The following is a 19116-nucleotide window of genomic DNA, read 5'->3' as shown; positions in this document are numbered from 1 at the left end:
AATGTACAGGCAAGGTTTTTTAGCCCCCTCCCCCGCCTGTAAAACTTGCCAGTGGCTACAGTGGTATGTCCCATGGGTAGGGGGGAAGGAGTGCACCAATCAGGGGTGTAATAGTTTCCCGGGCTTTCAGGGGCCCTCCCCTGGGTATTTATAGCTGTGGTGCCTCCCTTCCCCCCTCAATCTGCCCAGGACCCGGAGTTTTGCCCTCCCTCCCTCCCTTTTTGTATCTTTGTTTATTGTAAGTCACAGCTTGGCGGTAAGAAGACGGTGAAAGCGGGGTCAACCCGGGGTAGACCTCCACACAGGACGGTGTGGCAGCACCTCTCGGGTTGGTAAGAAGCCAATCGGTGTCTTTGTTACAGTTAAATTGTTATTTATATAAGTAATTTTATAAATAAAGCTGTGGCCGATCCCCACCCACGGAAAAGTTAAATTGTTGTTGTGTCAGTTATTATTTAATTAATTATTGTAGTAAGGGGGAGGGGTAGTTATAGCCTGATAGGAGCTAATTGGGTCTCAACAGTCTGGTATTTCTGTAATAGTATTTATGGTTATTTTAGTTCTTGCATTTATATGTATCACCACTAGATGGCAGCATGGGATTATTTTTTCCCTTCTATTCATCTATCCAGAATTTGAAGCATTGTTCTGTATTCTGCTCATTATACTGATTCGATTGATGTTCCCAGATTTGTGTTGCAGATGGAAAGTTAAAACTCGACAAAGAGGACTTTTCTTCATTTATTATTTCAACCAAACACATTTTTACAAAAGAAGAAAAGCAGATTCAGCTTTTTTCAGCAACATTTAACTTAAACATTAATTTAAAATCAAAGACATTTTCTACAAAAACATCATTGAACAATTCCCTGCGGTGATAGAAGAGTTCAGGGAATGTGAGTTATATAAAACTTACAGACACATTCAGCAGAGAAATGTAAACTACAGCGAAACTCCAATATAAGGAGCAAAAGCTGTCGGGTCAGTCAGGAGCCTTCACAATGGACGGAAATCTGCAAGATACAGGGATAATACATCCATTACTAGAGATATATATACTCCAGAGCTGCACTCACTATTCTGCTGGTGAGGTCACTGTGTACATACATTACATTACTTATCCTGTACTGATCCTGAGTTATATCCTGTATTATACTCCAGAGCTGTACTCACTATTCTGCTGGTGAGGTCACTGTGTATATACATTACATTACTTATCCTGTACTGATCCTGAGTTATATCCTGTATTATACGCCAGAGCTGTACTCACTATTCTGCTGGTGAGGTCACTGTGTACATACATTACATTACTTATCCTGTACTGATCCTGAGTTATATCCTTTATTATACTCCAGAGCTGTACTCACTATTCTGCTGGTGAGGTCACTGTGTATATACATTACATTACTTATCCTGTACTGATCCTGAGTTATATCCTGTATTATACTCCAGAGCTGTACTCACTATTCTGCTGGTGAGGTCACTGTGTACATACATTACATTACTTATCCTGTACTGATCCTGAGTTATATCCTGTATTATACTCCAGAGCTGTACTCACTATTCTGCTGGTGAGGTCACTGTGTACATACATTACATTACTTATCCTGTACTGATCCTGAGTTATATCCTGTATTATACGCCAGAGCTGTACTCACTATTCTGCTGGTGAGGTCACTGTGTACATACATTACATTACATTACTTATCCTGTACTGATCCTGAGTTATATCCTTTATTATACTCCAGAGCTGTACTCACTATTCTGCTGGTGAGGTCACTGTGTATATACATTACATTACTTATCCTGTACTGATCCTGAGTTATATCCTGTAAATCTTTTTATTATAAAATATAAAACATAACAGACATAATCAATAATACATAACATAAACTCAGCTTACATGCGCCATAAATATGAAACAAAATAAGACAAATTGTCATTATAACAAAAACTAAACTTTTACCAGCCAGTCCAGTTTCAACTAAAACTAATTACGTACACGTATATATAAACTAATGAAATAATATGTGTACCCCAACACCATACATCACACCAAACTCACACCAAATACACAAACAAAAACTCTGCCATGTCCGGCAATAGGAAATAAAAGCCGTCCAAACCTGGACATAATGAAGATATTGACTAACAGGCAGCAGATACATTACAGACAAAACATACATATAAACATACATATAAACATACATATAAACATACATATAAACATAAACATACATATAAACATACATATAAACATACATATAAACATACGTATAAACATAAACATACATATAAACATACATATAAACATACATATAAACATACATATAAACATACATATAAACATACATACACTTTTTTTTCCTTTCTCTCTCTCTCTCTCTCTCTCTCCCTCTCTCCCTCCCTCCGATCCCACACTCACTCACACCCATCCTCACCACCATCATTAGCGGATATCACACTCATACCCATCCTCTCCTAATAAAACAAATAGATCCGGCTGCCTTAACTAAAACGAAAGGTAACTAAACATTAATAAGCATAAATATACGGAAATACAAGTAAATGAATAACAATAACAACTCTTTCACTATCTAATCCCAAAGCCCCTCCAGCCCCTCTGGCCATGAGATGGTATAAATGTCCAGTCCAGTCCATAATCCACACCAGGAGCCGGGCATCATGGAGTCCAATATTGTTCATCAATGGCTCCACCCAGCTCACCTCTTACCCCCCATTCCCCCACCCAACCTATTCTATAGCCCCCTATATACTTATATACAAGAAAGTAAAAGCAAGGCCTATTCAGCCATGCCACCAAAAGGTTTGCCACACAACATAATTACTTAAACACATACTATACACTTATTAACATAAACATAACTATATACATAACATAACTATACATATAACTACATTACTATATACATAACATAACAATTGTAAGGCCCAAGTTCAGTTACCTGCAAGCCCTTCATACACTCATTTCTCTAAAACAAAACAAAAAGCTAAAGGTGACATGCGCCAGCCCTCCACCGGGATCAGAGTATGGCAGACCAGATACCAAATAATTTTTAAAACCTATCCCTCACCTACTTTCCCTAGACTCACACTATCGCTGCCCCTAAAGTTTAAGCTGTCCCTACACACTGACCCTACACTGACCCTACCACTCTATCCCTAACCAGAATTAAGGTGCCTCCCCCAAAGGGTTCAGCATCTAGGGCACATCAAATGAAAACCCTCTCCATAGGAGAGAAGCCCTACTTGTACCCAATCTGCCATACTCTAAAGACCTGATCTTCCCGAGGTCACCGGTGATATTCCTACAGACCTCCACCTCGGAGAGGACTTTTCGCTGTGTAGACACTAAACACCGTGCGTTCCACGTGTGGTACCTAACCACTAAGCTAACTAAAAATAAAGTGCACCGATCTCGGTCACCCAGGTTCCTGAATGCCCCATAAGCCCACTCCGAATAGGCAAGGCCGGCAAGTTGACTCCAGCCGATGGAAGTGCCCACCCTGTTGTAGACCCCTATATTAAAGGGACAATGAAGTAGGAAGTGGTCCATGCTTTCCAGCGTGTTCCCGCACTCTTCTCGGGGACATCCCCGGTCATCAGAGCTCCTACACTTCAGGTTGTCCCTCACATATAGCTTCCCCTGAAAGCAGCGCCAGGCCAAGTCCCAAAACTTCTGGGGGATCCGTTTCGAGTTCAAAAGACTTAAACCAACCCTCAGATCCCGACCTGGGCAGTCCCTGAGCGCCAGAGGCTTCTGGAAGTGTGTCAACAGAACCCGTTTGTCAAGGGAACGCCTTGACTGGATCCTGATCTCCCACACCCCACCGACGTATCGCCTATAGAGTCGGGGTAGCGTAAGCCGGAAGATATCCATGGGGCGTACGGAGGTCCTTCACTTGCCCTCCTGTCTCCCATTCCTGGAAGAAAGGCCAAAACCATTCCCTGCAGGAGAGTACCCACGGAGAAGCCCTCTCTTTCCAGAGGTTTGCAATGTTGGCTTTCAAGAAGGTGTTCGTTAAGAACACCACAGGGTTTACCATAGATAAACCCCCTAGTCTCCTTGTGCGGTACGTAGCCTCCCTCTTGACTAGGTTCATCCTGTTCCCCCATAACAGTTGGAAAAACAGGCTGTAGATCCTAGTATAGTAAGCCTCTGGCAAGATACATACGCTGCCCAGATAGATAAACAAGGGGAGCAGGTACGATTTGATCAGGTGTACCCTTACCCTTTTGGAAGGGTTGGTTGATCATAGACCAACCCTTCCACTGATCCACCCTATGAGTGGCATCCTGGAGCTTACTGTCCCAGTTTTTGGTGGGATAATCATCCTAGCCGAATGTGATGCCCAGAATTTTTGCTGAGTCTTGGGGCCCTGGGAGGGTGTCCGGGAGATCAAAAGTGGGATCTCCCCCTCCCAGCCACAGACTTTCACACTTATCCCGGTTGATCTTAGACCTGGATGCCCCCGAGTAACGTTCCACCTCCGACATCACCACATCGACCTCCTCTCTCTCTCTCGAGGACACGAAAATGGTGACATCATCAGCGTATGCCACCACTCTCTGGGCGACATCCAGCTCCGCCAGACTCATCCCGACTCCCGCCCACGGCCCACAATCTACCCTCCGGACGAAGGGATCAATTGCGAACACATATAAAAGCGGGCTCAAAAGGACAACCCTGACGGACTCCTGACCCCACCTCAAAAGAGCGGCCAGACCACCCGTTCACCAGCGGGAAACTCTCTGCCCCTGCATATAAGGTCTTAAGCCAATTAATAAAAGCATACGGTAAGCCATATCTCAGAAGGATGGACCAGAGGTACTCGTGGTTCACCCGATCAAATGCTTTGGCCTGATCCAGGGACAGCAAGTACCCCTTCCAGAGACCTGCACTACTCCGCTCCACTGCCTCCCGGACACCGAGAACAGCACTTAAGGTGCTTCGGCCTGAAACAGAGCAGTGCTGGGCCCCCGAAAGGAGCCGGGGTGCAAACTTCACCAGACGATTAAACAGTATCTTGGCCAGAAGCTTCCTGTCCGTATTGAAAAGAGCTATGGGCCTCCAATTCTCAATCCGGCTAGTATCTTTACCCTTTGAGAGAAGAATCAGGGCTGACCTCCTCATTGACTTCGGCAGAGTGCCCGAGGAGAGACACTCATTGAATACCTCAGTCAAGAGGGGAGCTAAAGACTCCTTAAAGGTCTTGTACCACTCGTGTCACGATTCGGCTGGCAGGAGGTGGATCCTCTGTGCCAGAGAGGGATTGGCGTGGACCGTGCTAGTGGACCGGTTCTAAGTTACTACTGGTATTCACCAGAGCCCGCCGCAAAGCGGGATGGTCTTGCAGCGGCGGTAGTAACCAGGTCGTATCCACTAGCAACGGCTCAACCTCTCTGACTGCTGAAGATAGGCGCGGTACAAGGGAGTAGACAAGAGCAAGGTCGGACGTAGCAGAAGGTCGGGGCAGGCAGCAAGGATCGTAGTCAGGGGCAACGGCAGGAGGTCTGGAACACAGGCTAGGAACACACAAGGAAACGCTTTCACTGGCACAATGGCAACAAGATCCGGCGAGGGAGTGCAGGGGAAGTGAGGTATACATAGGGAGTGCACAGGTGAACACACTAATTAGAACAACTGCGCCAATCAGTGGCGCAGTGGCCCTTTAAATCGCAGAGACCCGGCGCGCGCGCGCGCCCTAGGGAGCGGGGCCGCGCGCGCCGGGACAGGACCGACGGAGAGCGAGTCAGGTACGGGAGCCGGGGTGCGCATCGCGAGCGGGCGCCACCCGCATCCCGAATCGCATCCCGGCTGGAGGCGGTATCGCAGCGCACCCGGTCAGTGGATCTGACCGGGGCGCTGCAGTAGCGAGGATGTTGCGAGCGCTCCGGGGAGGAGCGGGGACCCGGAGCGCTCGGCGTAACAGTACCCCCCCCCTTGGGTCTCCCCCTCTTCTTGGAGCCTGAGAACCTGAGGACCAGACTTTTGTCTAGGATGTTGTCCTCAGGTTCCCAGGATCTCTCTTCAGGACCACAGCCCTCCCAATCAACCAAAAAATTTTTTTTCCCTCTGACCGTCTTGGAGGCCAGTATCTCCTTCACGGAGAAGATGTCAGAAGAACCGGAAACAGGAGTGGGAGAAACAAGTTTGGGAGAGAAACGGTTGATGATGAGTGGTTTAAGAAGAGAGACATGAAAGGCATTAGGAATACGAAGAGAAGGAGGAAGAAGAAGTTTGTAAGAGACAGGATTAATTTGGCACAAGATTTTGAAAGGACCAAGATAGCGTGGTCCCAGTTTGTAGCTGGGGACACGGAAGCGGACATATTTAGCGGAGAGCCATACCTTGTCTCCGGGAGAAAAAATGGGGGGAGCTCTTCTTTTCTTATCGGCAAACTTTTTCATGCGAGATGAAGCCTGTAAAAGAGAATTTTGGGTCTCTTTCCATATGGTGGAAAGATCACGAGTCACTTCATCCACAGCGGGCAAACCAGAGGGCAAGGGAGTAGGGAGGGGGGGAAAAGGGTGACGGCCGTACACCACGAAAAATGGGGATTTAGAAGAAGATTCAGAGACTCTGAAGTTGTACGAGAATTCGGCCCATGGTAGAAGATCTGCCCAGTCATCCTGGCGGGAGGAAACAAAATGCCGTAAATAGTCACCCAGGACCTGGTTAATTCTTTCTACTTGCCCATTGGATTGAGGATGATAAGCAGAAGAGAAGTTTAATTTAATCTTGAGTTGTTTACAGAGAGCCCTCCAGAATTTTGACACGAATTGGACGCCTCTATCCGAGACGATCTGCGTGGGCAAACCGTGAAGACGAAAAATGTGTACAAAAAATTGTTTTGCCAACTGAGGTGCTGAAGGAAGACCAGGAAGAGGAATAAAATGTGCCATCTTGGAAAATCGATCAACGACCACCCAAACAACAGTGTTGCCACGGGATGGGGGTAAGTCTGTAATAAAATCCATACCAATCAGAGACCAAGGCTGTTCGGGGACAGGCAGAGGATGAAGAAGACCAGCAGGCTTCTGGCGAGGAGTCTTATCCCGGGCACAGACAGTACAGGCCCGCACAAAATCAACAACATCCGTCTCCAGAGTCGGCCACCAATAGAAGCGAGAGATGAGTTGCAAGGACTTTTTGATGCCCGCATGGCCAGCGAGGTGGGAGGAGTGACCCCATTTGAGAATCCCGAGACGTTGGCGTGGAGAAACGAAGGTCTTCCCTGGAGGAGTTTGCCTGATGGAGGCTGGAGAAGTGGAGATCAGACAGTCAGGAGGAATGATGTGTTGCGGAGAGACCTCTACTTCCGAGGCATCCGAGGAACGAGAGAGAGCATCGGCCCTAATGTTCTTGTCGGCAGGGCGAAAATGAATTTCAAAGTTAAAACGGGCAAAGAACAAAGACCACCTGGCCTGGCGGGGATTCAGCCGTTGGGCAGACTGGAGATAGGAGAGATTCTTGTGGTCGGTGTAAATGATAACTGGAAATTTTGATCCCTCCAGCAGATGCCTCCATTCCTCAAGTGCCAATTTAATGGCCAGTAGTTCTCGATCCCCGATGGAGTAGTTCCTCTCCGCCGGAGAGAAGGTCCTAGAAAAAAACCCACAAGTAACAGCATGCCCGGAAGAATTTTTTTGTAGAAGGACTGCTCCAGCTCCCACTGAGGAGGCATCAACCTCCAATAGGAAGGGTTTAGATGGGTCAGGTCTGGAGAGCACGGGAGCAAAAGAAAAGGCAGACTTGAGCCGTTTAAATGCGTCTTCCGCTTGAGGAGACCAGGACTTAGGATTGGCATTCTTCTTGGTTAAAGCCACGATAGGAGCCACAATAGTGGAAAAATGAGGAATAAATTGTCTGTAATAATTGGCGAACCCCAAAAAACGTTGGATAGCACGGAGTCCGGAGGGGCGTGGCCAATCTAAGACGGCAGAGAGTTTATCTGGGTCCATTTGTAGTCCCTGGCCAGAGACCAAGTATCCTAGGAAAGGAAGAGATTGACATTCAAACAGACATTTCTCCATTTTGGCATAAAGTTGATTGTCTCGAAGTCTCTGAAGAACCATGCGGACATGCTGGCGGTGTTCCTCTAAGTTGGCAGAAAAAATCAGAATATCGTCCAGATACACAACAACACAGGAATATAAGAGATCACGAAAAATTTCATTAACAAAGTCTTGGAAGACGGCAGGGGCGTTGCACAGGCCAAAGGGCATGACCAGATACTCAAAGTGTCCATCTCTAGTGTTAAATGCAGTTTTCCATTCGTCCCCCTCCCTGATGCGGATGAGATTATAAGCACCTCTTAAGTCCAGTTTGGTAAAGATGTGGGCACCTTGAAGACGATCAAAGAGTTCTGAGATAAGAGGTAGGGGGTAGCGGTTCTTTACCGTGATTTTATTAAGTCCGCGGTAATCAATGCAAGGACGTAGGGAGCCATCTTTTTTGGACACAAAGAAAAATCCAGCTCCGGCAGGAGAGGAGGATTTGCGGATAAACCCCTTTTTTAAATTTTCCTGGATGTATTCAGACATAGCAAGAGTCTCTGGGGCGGACAGAGGATAAATTCTGCCCCGGGGTGGAGTAGTGCCCGGGAGGAGGTCAATAGGACAGTCATAAGGCCTGTGAGGAGGTAAAGTCTCAGCTTGTTTTTTGCAAAATACGTCAGCATAGTCCATATAAGCCTTAGGGAGACCGGTTACAGGAGGAACCACAGGGTCACGGCAGGGAGTACTGGGAACCAGTTTAAGACAGTCCTTGAAACAAGAAGTACCCCAGCTCTTGATCTCTCCTGTGGACCAATCAAGGGTTGGGGAATGGCGTTGAAGCCACGGTAGTCCAAGGAGAATTTCAGAAGTGCAATTGGAGAGGACCAAAAACTCAATTTTTTCGTGATGAGGTCCGATGCACATTAGGAGGGGCTCCGTGCGGTAACGTACGGTACAGTCCAATCTTTCATTGTTAACACAATTGATGTAGAGGGGTCTGGCGAGACTGGTCACCGGGATGTTGAACCTGTTGATGAGAGAGGCCAAAATAAAATTTCCTGCAGATCCGGAATCCAAGAAGGCCATAGTAGAGAAGAAGAAGGTAGAGGCAGATATCCGCACAGGCACAGTAAGGCATGGAGAAGCAGAGTTGACATCAAGAACTGTCTCACCTTTGTGCGGAGTCAGCGTACGTCTTTCCAGGCGGGGAGGACGGATAGGACAATCCTTCAGGAAGTGTTCGGTACCGGCACAGTACAGGCAAAGATTCTCCATGCGGCGCCGTGTCCTCTCTTGAGGTGTCAAGCGAGACCGGTCAACTTGCATAGCCTCCACGGCGGGAGGCACAGGAACGGATTGCAGAGGACCAGAGGAGAGAGGAGCCGGGGAGAAAAAACGCCTCGTGCGAACAAAGTCCATATCCTGGCGGAGCTCCTGACGCCTTTCGGAAAAACGCATGTCAATGCGAGTGGCTAGATGAATGAGTTCATGCAGGTTAGCAGGAATTTCTCGTGCGGCCAGAACATCTTTAATGTTGCTGGATAGGCCTTTTTTAAAGGTCGCGCAGAGGGCCTCATTATTCCAGGATAATTCGGAAGCAAGAGTACGGAATTGGATGGCGTACTCGCCAACGGAAGAATTACCCTGGACCAGGTTCAGCAGGGCAGTCTCAGCAGAAGAGGCTCGGGCAGGTTCCTCAAAGACACTTCGAATTTCCGAGAAGAAGGAGTGTACAGAGGCAGTGACGGGGTTATTGCGGTCCCAGAGCGGTGTGGCCCATGACAGAGCTTTCCCAGACAGAAGGCTGACTACGAAAGCCACCTTAGACCTTTCAGTAGGAAACTGGTCCGACATCATCTCCAAGTGCAGGGAACATTGTGAAAGAAAGCCACGGCAAAACTTAGAGTCCCCATCAAATTTATCCGGCAAGGATAGTCGTAGGCCGGAAGCGGCCACTCGCTGCGGAGGAGGTGCAGGAGCTGGCGGAGGAGATGATTGCTGAAGCTGTGGTAGTAGCTGCTGTAGCATCACGGTCAGTTGAGACAGCTGGTGGCCTTGTTGCGCTATCTGTTGCGACTGCTGGGTGACCACCGTGGTGAGATCGGCGACAACTGGCAGTGGAACTTCAGCGGGATCCATGGCCGGATCTACTGTCACGATTCGGCTGGCAGGAGGTGGATCCTCTGTGCCAGAGAGGGATTGGCGTGGACCGTGCTAGTGGACCAGTTCTAAGTTACTACTGGTATTCACCAGAGCCCGCCGCAAAGCGGGATGGTCTTGCAGCGGCGGTAGTAACCAGGTCGTATCCACTAGCAACGGCTCAACCTCTCTGACTGCTGAAGATAGGCGCGGTACAAGGGAGTAGACAAGAGCAAGGTCGGACGTAGCAGAAGGTCGGGGCAGGCAGCAAGGATCGTAGTCAGGGGCAACGGCAGGAGGTCTGGAACACAGGCTAGGAACACACAAGGAAACGCTTTCACTGGCACAATGGCAACAAGATCCGGCGAGGGAGTGCAGGGAAAGTGAGGTATACATAGGGAGTGCACAGGTGAACACACTAATTAGAACAACTGCGCCAATCAGTGGCGCAGTGGCCCTTTAAATCGCAGAGACCCGGCGCGCGCGCGCCCTAGGGAGCGGGGCCGCGCGCGCCGGGACAGGACCGACGGAGAGCGAGTCAGGTACGGGAGCCGGGGTGCGCATCGCGAGCGGGCGCCACCCGCATCGCGAATCGCATCCCGGCTGGAGGCGGTATCGCAGCGCACCCGGTCAGTGGATCTGACCGGGGCGCTGCAGTAGCGAGGATGTTGCGAGCGCTCCGGGGAGGAGCGGGGACCCGGAGCGCTCGGCGTAACAACTCGGATGTTAAGCCATCCGGACCTGGTGACTTCTTGGGGGCGAGCCCCTCGATCGCCAGTCTCACTTCCTCTTCCCTGATATCTTCTGCCAAAACATCAAGAGAGGGGTCTACCCCTGGCTCAGGAATGGTTTCAGCCAGGAAAGCCGACATCCCGTCTCGATCTAGATCCTTCCTTCCCAAGAGATGCGAGTAGAAGGATCTGACGACCTCCAAGATCCCTGATCTGGACCAATTCAGAGATCCCGTACTATCGATCAGTCCTGAAATGACTTTACTACTCACTGACATCTTACAGCTTCTGTAAGGGTCGGGCGAGCGGTATTTCCCGAAATCCCTCTCAAAAACCAAAGATGCGTGCCTATCGTACTGACACCTCATCAGCAAGGACTTCACTCTGGAGATATCCTCCCGGCTACCTCCAGTCGAGATGAGAAGCTCGAGTTTCCTCCTCAGTCCCTGATACAGGCGATACCTGTTCAGGGACCTGAGGCTCGAGAGCTGGCGGAAGAACCCCGCAACCCGCTTCTTGAACATCTCCCACCACTCTGACTTACTACTACAAAGGCCCAGTAAAGGTACCTGACTCTGAAGAAAATCCTCAAAGGACTGTCTTACCTCCGCTGCCTCCAGGAGGGCCGAATTCAGCTTCCAATAACCTTTACCCATCCGAGGGGTCTCTGAAACATTCAGGGAAAACAAAATCATACAGTGATCGGAGAACTCCACCTCAACCACGGACACTGCGGAAGAGATGGCTTCCTCCTTCAAATAAAACCTGTCTATTCTAGAACTGCAGCTACCTCGATGATAGGTGAAACCCGCGTGGCCTGAGGGGCTCCGAATGTGGGCATCCTCTAGGCGAGCTTCCCTAACTATACTATTGAGAGCTAAGCTATCATAAGCCAACCGATCATTGGAACCTCTCCCTTCTTGGGATCTCTTGACAGTATTGAAATCCCCTCCAAAGATAACCTGTCGGCTTGTAAAAAGAAAGGGCTTGATCCTCATAAAGAGATCTTTGCGGCCCCACTTGGTTTGTGGGGCATAGATGTTAATAAGCCGGAGTTCTTGCCCCTTCATGAAGACATCTAAGATCAGGCACCTCCCCATTTCTAACTCAATAACCCGTCTGCATTCAACAGGAGCGGTAAAAAGGACCACCACCCCACTATACGGCTCAGCCGCAAGAGACCAGTGGGAGGGGCCGCGCCTCCACTCTCTCCTGGCTTTTACCAGGGAGGCTAGATCTAACAACCTGGTCTCCTGCAGATACAAAATATCGGCTTCAACACGGCCGAGAAAATCAAAGGCTGCGAATCTAGCCGTATCAGACTTTATGTTGGCACAGTTAATAGATGCCAGCGTCAATGGGGTGAGTGCCACCATCATGGGTGATTGAGATAGACGGCCCTAACCCCCTCATTTTTGTTTCTTCTTTACCCCCTCATTCCCAGACGAGGAGGCTTCCTTCTCTTTGGACCATTTTAGAATCCCCATCTCCGCCTGGCTCCGATTTGGCCCCATCCCCTGAGGAAATTGCCCCATCAGGACAGGGCCCAGTTCCCCCTGGAGGCTCCCCCACTTCAGGCACCCCATCCTCGACCCCCTCCTCCAAGGAAGGGGAGGAGATGTCTTCAAGGACAGAGTACCGGTTAGACAGATCAATCAGAGGGGGGGCAGGTAAGCTTCCGCTTGGGACCTGGTCCGCAGCACGGGGACTAGAGGGCTCTGACCTCTTCTTTCTCCCTTTACTGCCCTTCTTTTTTGGCTGCTCTTCACCCTCCTCATCCACACTTTCATAGTGGGAGGAATCGGAAAGATCGGCCTTGCTGCCCTCTTCTTTACAGATTCTCCCCATTTCCTCATCCAGCACATTCTCCCCCAGGGTCTCAGCAGTTTCAGGACTAACCTCAGGAGCAGGGCCAGAAGCTACCCCTGCCACATGGGAACTCTCCAGCTCCCTGCTCCTTCTCCGATTAGCCTCCCGCCTCAGCTTGGCGGGACTTTTCCCTCTTCACTGACCCTGTTGCACCTTCACCCGCACTCGTGCCCTCCTCAGCTGAGGCAACATTACTGCTCTCCCCAGCCAAGGTGACCGTCGCACGGGCAAAGGCGCTAGGACAACGGCTGAAAGGGTGTCCTAAGACACCACACAGATGACACCTGATCTGCCTACAGGATGCGGCAAGATGACATACCCCACCGCACAGTACACAGACCTGCACGGTACAGGCTGCGCTAAAGTGAGTGGGGCTGCCGCACCTGTGACAGACCTTGGGCTGCCCCTGGTAGAAAATTTGGATTCTGTCTCTCCCAAGAAAAGCAGCTGATGGGATGTGGGCAACAGTGCTCCCCGAACGCTTCAGTTTGACGGAAAACGTCCAGGCCCCAGACCAGATCCCATGTTCGTCATAGTTCTTTTTTGGCATGTCCGTCACATCCCCAAATCGGCTGAGCCAGGTCATGATGTCATAGCAAGATAGTGACTCGTTACGTGTCAAACAGGTCACTTTCTTGGCCAGATTCTGACGGGATATCGCCTTTACGGCGAAATCCCGCCAGCCGGGCTCGCTTTTCACCACCTCATAATTCGACCAGAAAAGTTCTAGACCCTCTGGCCGAACAAAGCTGATGTCAAACTCGGAAGTACCATAGGGGTGGATCAGGGCAAAGATGTCACTTGCCCTGAATTCCATCCGGAGGAGGAGCTCAACCACCTTACCCCGAGGCGGACACGCATCTTCGCCCCTCCACACTAAACGGACCACATTCCTACGGCCACTTTCCTGCCCGGATGTCGGGAGGGACCAGACCACCTCCCCGTTTTGTTCTCGGTGGGCGCCTAAGCCATGTCTTTCTGTCCAAAAAGACAGGTCAACCTCACCCCTCCCCTCTACATGGATTGACCTGTCTCCCCTACGTAGAGCCTCCAGGAGGCGCTGTTGCAAGTGACCCCCAGAGCCAGACGGAGATGGGGATCCCCCTGATCCCCCGGCAGTGACGCTGGCATAGCTTCTGGGAGAAGCAGCCACTACCGGGGGGGCAGTCGAACCAGGAATTGACCCAGAGGCCAAACCTAGACCCTTATTCTTAACAGCCATAACACCTCTCTCTGTCATTCCACTACCACTCCTCACCTGTATTTCACTAGCACCCCTCTCTTGCACTACACTTGCACCCCTCTCTTGCACTACACTTGCACCCCTCTCTTGCACACTACTTGCACCCCCCTTTCTTGCACTCCGCTTGCACCCCCCTCATCCACACTGCTACTACAACTCCTCCCATGCACACCACCATAACTCACATTCTGCACATTACCATTTTTATTCACATTTTTCCTTTCACTTTCACTCTTGCGTTCACTCTCCCTTGGTGTGTTACAGACTGGGCTGGCTGGGTCTTTTGCTTCATGTTTAAGGGTTGCCGGTTTCAGGATTGGTGCTGCATAGTTCTTTCTTCCTGTGTCTTGGGGTGCAGACACAGGCTCCGCCTCTGACATGGGTGGCCACGCCCCCTCGCAAAAAGACTGTCCCTCCGGACTAACTCCCGCTACTGCTGATGTGCAGGGAACCTCCCCCTTTATAGCGGAGTGCCCCCTGGCGCCAGAACCAGTACCAACCACGCCACCTAGGGGACCGCCCCCTGAACCAACAAGGTCCGGCGCCCGGACACTCCCCCCCCTCACAGGAGAGTGCCCTGCAGTGCCAGGACCTGTACCGCCCACTTCAACCAGGGGACCGCCCCCCCGAACGGGTGAATCTGCCGCCATTTTCCGGTGCCTGGACACCCTCCCCCCTCACAGAAGGGTGCCCTTTTTTTTTCTATAGCACCCGCGGCCATTTTGGGTGCACTACTGTATCCCCCATGCTGGCCCCGCTCCACTACAGAAACGGGGTCTGGCAGGTTGGGGGACCCAGCACCCTGAACCGACTTTTCAGCCGACCCAGGCTGCTGGAAGGGAGAAAAGACAAACTTAACTCCTTGTGTCTTCTTCCTCTTCTTGCCCTTTCCTTTCTTCTTCTTTCCCTTCTCCTCTGGGCCCAAATCATCCCCGAAGGAAAAGTTTTCCAGACGGTTGGGGGACTCCTGCATAACAATCGCCCGCAGGAGACCCCCATCTGCCAAGCCGCTGCCATCACTGCAGTCACTGCCGTCATCATCATCATCATCCTCCTCACTGGAGGGAGGTAAGGCCACCTGAGCCGGGTTTACATAGTCCTCACTGAGGGTAAGTGGGGGGTCTGGGGTAACAGTGGTGGTGGTACATACAGGTCCAGTATCCATATCCCCCTCACTCACATCCCCCTCCTCACCTCCCTCCATCTCCTCCTCCTCACTCTGGCAGTCATCTTGGTTACTCACTTGTCCTGAGACCTTCATGCTGGAGAAACGATCCTTGTTGACAAGTCTCTCGCTGAGTATACCACCTCCCTCCACAATGTCCGATCTCAGCCTCACAATCTCATCCACCTGTTTCTTCAGAGCTCTCACCTTGGTGGAAAATGCTGCCCTCTTGGTCTTTGCTGCATTGTTTGCTTGGTAACTTGCAAACTTCAGCTCCTCTCTGAGGCCTCTTAGTTGTTTTCCGAGCTGTTCATACTGAGCCATCTTGGCCTGGATTCTGGACCCAAAGCTGGCCAGGGATTCTCTGGGCCCCTTTACCCCCCATTGCTGGGGTCTGAGGAAACAGATGCAGATGCCTTTCCACTCCGCTGCCTGGATGAGCTTCTGCTGGAAGCTTTGCAGCTCCCAGCTGAGGTCGGGGGAGGGGGCCCCACATGGTTGTGGACCCTGGTGGATCTCCTCACCCCATCCTGACTACTGGCTGTTGCATGTTCCTTTGCACACCCCGCCAGCCGAGAACGGGGGGTGCAAGATGAAGCCCCAGCTTCCCGGGGCTCCATAACAGGAAAACCTACCCAGGTGTCTGCCACACACCTGGGGAGGGGTGGAAGAAAATCACTGCTTCTCTGGGAAACTCTGGAGCTCAGCAGAACACACCCTCTCTCCAGAGCTGTACTCACTATTCTGCTGGTGAGGTCACTGTGTACATACATTACATTACTTATCCTGTACTGATCCTGAGTTATATCCTGTATTATACTCCAGAGCTGTACTCACTATTCTGCTGGTGAGGTCACTGTGTACATACATTACATTACTTATCCTGTACTGATCCTGAGTTATATCCTGTATTATACTCCAGAGCTGTACTCACTATTCTGCTGGTGAGGTCACTGTGTACGTACATTACATTACTTATCCTGTACTGATCCTGAGTTATATCCTGTATTATACTCCAGATCTGTACTCACTATTCTGCTGGTGAGGTCACTGTGTACATACATTACATTACTTATCCTGCACTGATCCTGAGTTATATCCTGTATTATACTCCAGAGCTGCACTCACTATTCTGCTGGTGAGGTCACTGTGTACATACATTACATTACTTATCCTGTACTGATCCTGAGTTATATATCAGACAGGAGGCTCATATCTTGCATTAAATCTTTCTTTTTTAATGCTCATAGCAGAATATTTTAAAACCATACAAAACTCAAATTCCAAAGAAAAAACTTTAGAACTACATCTCCCAGCAGCCCTTGTGTCTCTCTTCACCCCTCCTAGCCCGACTGGCTCATATATAAAGGGCTGTCTGGAACCACTCCTCCTCTTTCTTTCTGCTCATGGCAGTCAGTTAAGTGATAAGTATTACTGGATTTGTATATCTTATGTTTCTTTCCTCATTGATTCTGTGTATTGCTTCTTCTGTACTGATTTACTCAGTACTACTTCTCGTTTCTCATTCCTCTTATATGTTTTTTATATATGTCTTTTACTCTTACTAATCTTATTTCTTGCTGCGTCCCGACCGCGATTGCAGTTTAGATCGCGGTCCCCGACGCGACTCTTGGGCCGGTTTTTAGCTTACCATACAGATAGTCAGCGCTTCCACCCTATCTCTCTTTTCACTTACCAGCGCCATTTTCCTCCCTTTTCGCGCCTTCATCTTCCTCTGCTATCTCCGCGCGCTGTCGGCAGGGTGGGGAGGAGGCGTGCCCTCCTCCAACCACTGACCTATCGCTGTACGCTCAGTTCCCGTCCTATCACGAGACTCTCGGCCGAGTTCTCGTGATATTTCGGCTCTGAGCGTTAATACTTCTCCGCTCCTCCTCCTCTTCCTCTGCTATCTCCGCGCGCTGTCGGCAGGGTGGGGAGGAGGCGTGCCCTCCTCCAACCACTGACCTGCGCTGTACGCTCAGTTCCCGTCCTATCACGAGACTCTCGGCCGAGTTCTCGTGATATTTCGGCTCTGAGCGTTAATACTTCTCCGCTCCTCCTCCCACCTCGTCAGTCGGGTGCGAACGGCGAGTGTGAGCAGGTCAGGAGCATACACGGCCCTTCATTACTATATAGATCCGCCTTTTAGCTTACCAGCGCACACTGTAAGGGTTCTTTCCCTGGCATTGATAACTATTATACCTACCTTTTATACTCCAGTGCTCTAAGCTTAGACTTATTAGCTTCACTAAATCTCAAAACATTGGTATGGCTGGAGAAAGCTCTCAGTCTTTGATTGTGGGGGATTTATTAACCCCTGACACCCCACAATTCCTCTCTGCCTCGCAGATACAGGATCTCATAAATAAGTCAGTGCAAGCCGCCCTGGCCTCTGCATCTACTCAAATGTTGCCTACCACATCGGCAGACATTCCTAAGCCAAGCAAGGCTCTGCGTAAACGCAAGCACGTCACCGTGCCTTTCGACTCCCCGGCAGGGGAAGTACAATTTATGCTTCCGACAGGTCCCTCCACAGACTGTCAACCCGCACCATTAACAGTTCAGAATGACTCAGTGCGACCCCCGAGCCTCGGGGAGTATTCTAACAAGAGGCATAAATCCGCCATGCGGACTAAACCTGACTCTTATAATACATCAGATGAGTCAGCTGAGGACTCTGAAGAACCGGAGGACGCAGACTCCGAGTCAGACGTTGATGCGGGCATTATGGCGGACGTTAATGTCGCCGAGCCGGAGGTATCAGGAGAAGCCATCCTAGATACGTTGGGGCAACCCTTCTTTAATCCGGACGACATATCCCACCCCCGATCAGGGGACTGGGCCCCCTTGCCCCAGGTGGCTACTTATATAGAGTTCTGGACCCGGCGGGCATTGGACCGGGTAAACAGAAATAAGCTAAGGTCAGAATGCCCTCGTCCCTTTATAACCAAGAAGGTGGCCGAGATGCCTGAAGTAGACCCCATACTTATGAAATATCTATCCAGAGCTGGGAAATACTCAAAGAAAGGGATAGAGAGATCCTTTAAGACTATACAAGATAGGATCTTAGATCTGCTTGGCCCCCTAACAAAGATCCTCAATCTGTCTGAACAAGCCGCTTCCTCTAGTGACCCCGTAGATTTAACCCAGCTCCGGGGATGGGCACAACGTGCCATTTGCCTACTAGGTACGGCCAATACTACGTGTTCAATAGAGCGTAGAAGGTCTATTTTAATGAAACTGGAACCCCAGCTCTCTCACCTAGCCGAGAACGAACCTGGCCCCTCGGCTGAGGGTTTACTTTTCGGTGACGACCTTTTAAAGGACGTTAATAAGTTTGTTGGCTTATTCAAAGGCCTGGATAAAGCCCAGTCCTCATTAAAGAAAACCAATGGGGGCAAGGTTTTTAACAAGGCCGGCAGAGGACGCGGCCGATCTGCCGGCCGAGGCAATTTCTACAGGCCCTATGCCAGACCTGCCGCTCCACCTTACGTTCCACCACAACCACAGTACTCCGTTCCGGTGGTACAACCCGCCCCCTTCTTTCCGCCCCGGGGAAGACCATGGAGAAGCCGAGGAGGTAGAGGATACCCCCGTGCTAGACCGTCTACTGGTGAGTACAACTCCCCCACACATTCCCCACACACTGGTGGGGGGCAGATTGAGGTATTTTTCCCACGTCTGGTCCATGATTACTGCAGACGTCTGGGTACTGAATACAGTAGCGGGTTATCAAATAGAATTTCAATCTCTACCGGACATGGAGTTCGTCCCTCCACCTATCCAGTTCTCGGATCTCAACAGATCCCTGATAGACGGAGAACTCCAAGAACTTGTACACAAACAAGCGGTTCTAGAGGTCGATCCCTTGACCACGGGGTTCCTAAGCAACCTTTTCTTGGTAAGGAAGAAAGGTGGAGGTTATCGCCCCGTAATAAACCTGAGAA

The 19116-nt window shown here is 50.1% G+C and overlaps 1 protein-coding gene across 1 annotated transcript in view; it reads right to left on the bottom strand.

The window, feature by feature from the left end:
- Positions 1-734: 734 nt before the first annotated feature.
- Positions 735-19116, bottom strand: part of LOC130363140 (calpain-13-like) — a 212145-nt gene continuing 193763 nt past the window's right edge. The window contains exon 25 of the mRNA XM_056568540.1: positions 735-1013. The gene's annotated coding sequence lies outside the window, so the exon portion shown is untranslated. The remainder of the gene's footprint in view (positions 1014-19116) is intronic.

This window comes from Hyla sarda, chromosome 3, assembly GCF_029499605.1.
Source record: "Hyla sarda isolate aHylSar1 chromosome 3, aHylSar1.hap1, whole genome shotgun sequence".
NCBI classification, from domain to species: Eukaryota; Metazoa; Chordata; class Amphibia; order Anura; family Hylidae; genus Hyla; species Hyla sarda.
The sequence above is the reverse complement of the archived record's forward strand: the minus strand, read 5'-3'. Positions and strand labels throughout refer to the sequence as shown.